Below are 3,832 nucleotides of genomic sequence, written 5' to 3' on the forward strand. Positions count from 1 at the left end.
TAGCAAAAACTAGCAAGAACTATTTGCTAATTAAAACATGAGTAATAATGTACAAATATAACGATTTTTTTAATGTTTTACATTAAATGAAGAAGGAGCAGAAGGAGCAGTTCTGTCGAGCTTTTGCCTGTTAGACAAGTGTGTAAGCCACTACACTATGGAGCCACTGAGTGTAAAATACTCAGATTATTACATACAAGAAATGCGGACAACTTCACAATATTGTTTCTTTGACTTTAAAACCAAAAAGGTCACTGATAATGCTCTAATCAGTTTTGATAGGACGTACACTGAGAAATGGGAGCCAGGGTTCAGAATCTTCCATCACTGCAAAATAAGATGATCACACAGACCTGTCTGCACATCACATGCAAGGATGTGTTCACCCTTGGTTCTCCCAAACAGTTAAATGTTATTTAAAGTAACAAAGACATGTGCTGTGTTAATTAAATAGTCATGTTCATTTAATTTGTTGTCCTTAAGTTATTCTTGCAGAATATTACCAATGCCATTGTGATCATTGTGGAAAACAATAGCTCTGTTCTGTCACAATTAAAGGAAGCAACAGCCAACCTCATCAAAGATGAGGCAATCTTACTCCACCATGTTCATTTCTCTTTTATCAGTCTTTGTTTTTAACAGTTTTTCCTTGTTTACTGTGTAGAGTTTTATTCCCCCCTAATTGCATTCAGCCTCATTGCTGCCTGGGGCTTAGTGCAGATTATGGGTAGACTTGCCACCGCTTGTAACTTATTGAAGTTTAAAATGATTTTCTGCTCTCCCATGGGCATGCCATTTGCATGCAGCACAGCAGTAACTAATAGATGTAATCTGTCTATAATGTGTCTGTATTACGCTTTACTTCACATGAAGCTGCCATTCATAGGGAGCACTTAAACACTGCCCCTTGATTGAGAAACAATCGTTTGAGTGGCATTTGTCAGTGATGGTATTTTCTTTTTATGAGGAGAAATATTGCTGAGGAAACAGGATATTTTCCATGTATGTTCATGGAAAATGCTTTTCTAAAAATAAAACTGAAGTTATGTGAACTATCTAAGGCAAGTACTTTGATTTCAGACCATATGCTGTAAATACATAACGTCACGCATATTTGCCAAAAATGTTAGACCTGTTAACAAATAGCCTCAATAAGAAGCCTGAAACTATTGTCTTAATATGGCCATCAAAAGCAGCATGAGTGCAGTTAATGCAGAGCTCAAATGTTCTCTTGTTATTCTAAATGTGTGTGATTAATTTCTCCCGTTGAGTGAAACAAACCAACGTGCTGTGCCTGTCACTCTGATAGATATGGAAAGCATTAGCATCTACTGCTGCTGAGAATGAAAACTAGGTAGGATGGATTTGCCTGATGAACAGCTTCAGCGTGTGGCCTGTACATGGAAATGTATGGATAACTCTTGAAAGGAGATGAGAGGATTTCCCTCAGGATCTGTTACAGAGAGGTGAAATATTTCACTCTGTCTCAGGGATGATGAGACAGAGTACCGGGCTGTGGTCGACTCCTTTGTCACGTGGTGTGAGCAGAATCATCTGCAGCTCAACGTGGCAAAGACCAAGGAACTGATCGTGGACTTCAGGAAGACCAGGAAACACTTGACCCCTGTTTCAATCCAGGGGGTCAGTGTTGACATTGTGGAGGACTATAAATACCTTGGAGTACACATTGACAATAAACTGGACTGGGCTAAAAACACCACAGCACTTTACAGGAAGGGCCAGAGTCGTCTCTATTTTTTGAGGCGACTGAGGTCCTTCAACATCTGCCAGAAAATGCTGAGGATTTTCTATGAGTCTGTGGTGGCCAGTGCGATCCTCTATGCTGTTGCATGCTGGGGGAGCAGGCTGAGGGTCGCAGATGCCAACAGACTTAATAAACTGATCCGTAAGGCCAGCAATGTTGTGGGGATGGAGCTGGACTCCCTCAAGGTGGTGTCGGAGAGGCGGATGCTGTCCAAGATAAAGACAATGTTGGATAACACCTCCCACCCACTCCATGACATGTTGGTCAGTCACAGGAGCTCGTTCAGTGAGAGACTGAGATTACCGAAAAGCACCACTGAACGACACAGGAAATCATTCCTGCCTGTGGCCATCTCCCTGTACAACGCATCCACTTAACACACTGTTTGCTGCTACAGCTACACATGTTTCTTTTCCAAATATTTATTTATAAGTGACTTATGTATGTATGTATGTATATATATGTATATATTGTACTATTCTTAGTTAGCGTATTGTCTGTCTTGTCTTAATGTTGGTTTAAAATGGAGCACTGTAACAAAAAATAATTTCCCCCAGGGATCAATAAAGTATTCTGATTCTGATTCTGATTCAGTGATTGAAGACTTGTTAAATGAAATTGAGTTTCAGCTGTACAAATGTCTGCAAAGTGACCGCGCTGCAGAGGCGGCATGAAATAGAGTTAAGCCTCGGCCGTTTTCCTAATATGATCATCTGCTTTGTAGTTTGTTTGTTTGCACTTAGATCTATTTATGTGCGCCTGCCTCTGTTTCTCGTTTCTCTTTTTTGCCTCTCGCTGCCTGTCTCTCTTTGAACCTCACTCTTTTACACCCCACCCTCGATTCCTCCCTCTTCATCTCTCCTCCTCTCCGGCAGTTATACGGCCTTTAATTGCCAGACATTAAAAAGAATGCAAGAGAAGAAGAATCCCCTGGGGCTACTGGCAGGCTAAATGGCAGATCTGCTGCCATCGCCTCTTTTACATGCAGCAATGAAGACGTGTCAACATAATCTTAGGCAATTTGCAGTCATCATCGGGGGGACTGATTAATTTCTGACTGTCAGTCGTAAACAGTAGAGTGGTCTGTCTATATTTTAAGGTCTTACTTTAAATGTTTTAAAGCAAATTTAATGGTTAGCAGTCAACAAAAAGGCATTCGTATTGACATGGAAAATAATCCACCTGTAAAATGCTGTTAATTGGAGATATTAGACCTCTTATCAAAAAGGGCTTAGGGCCCCTACACACTGTATAATAATAAAAATGTCACACCGTGTGAAGCAGATTCTTTGAATATTAGCCACAATCTCTTTCAGAATGTACACTATCAATTCTGAGGCATGTGAGATTAAGAAATTAATTCCTTGTGAATCTGCAGACACACCAACATATCCTGTTATTTATCAGTGTCTCTCAGATGTTTAAAAAATGCATTTGGCAACATTTAATGCTGTAATGAGCTTTCTTAGTTTATAGATGTGGGTGGTGGCAGCAGCTACAGTCGTGCTGTCAGAATTTGGTCATATTTTCACTGCAACATGAAACCGATGTAATGCTCAGGGTTTTGTTTTATCAGATTAACTCAAGAGGATGCAAAATTGAACTGAAAGAGATTTCCACAAAACAGTGTTTTAATAATTCAATCCAGAAATATTCAGAAACACACGGTGCCCTCTAAAATATGTCACATGAATTCTTATAGATTGAAGTTTAGTGTTCGCCTTTCATTTCCATCTTCAGTCACGTTATTGGTTCGGAGAAGACAAAATTCTTTCCCCTGTTTAATATTCTTATCTCAGTTTTCCCGCAATGTCTGCAGTGTGCGGTGAATTCTCTCCCCTCTCTATCTCTCAGCCACAGAGTTCCCTCTCATTGACGGGAAAACTGTATCAGCACCGATACAGAGCAAAATGAATTTTGGGTTTATGAAATGCAAGGTCTGGTATAAGAAAAAAAAACGAACAGACCTAGAAAGATAAGTTATCGTGAGGTGGATTTAGCTCCGTTTTGCTCCAGTCATTATCCGGTATCGGAGTCTGATGACTGGGAGTTATCCACTTGTGTGAG

This window comes from Aulonocara stuartgranti (genome assembly GCF_965226115.1).
Source record: "Aulonocara stuartgranti genome assembly, chromosome: 22".
NCBI classification, from domain to species: domain Eukaryota; kingdom Metazoa; phylum Chordata; class Actinopteri; order Cichliformes; family Cichlidae; genus Aulonocara; species Aulonocara stuartgranti.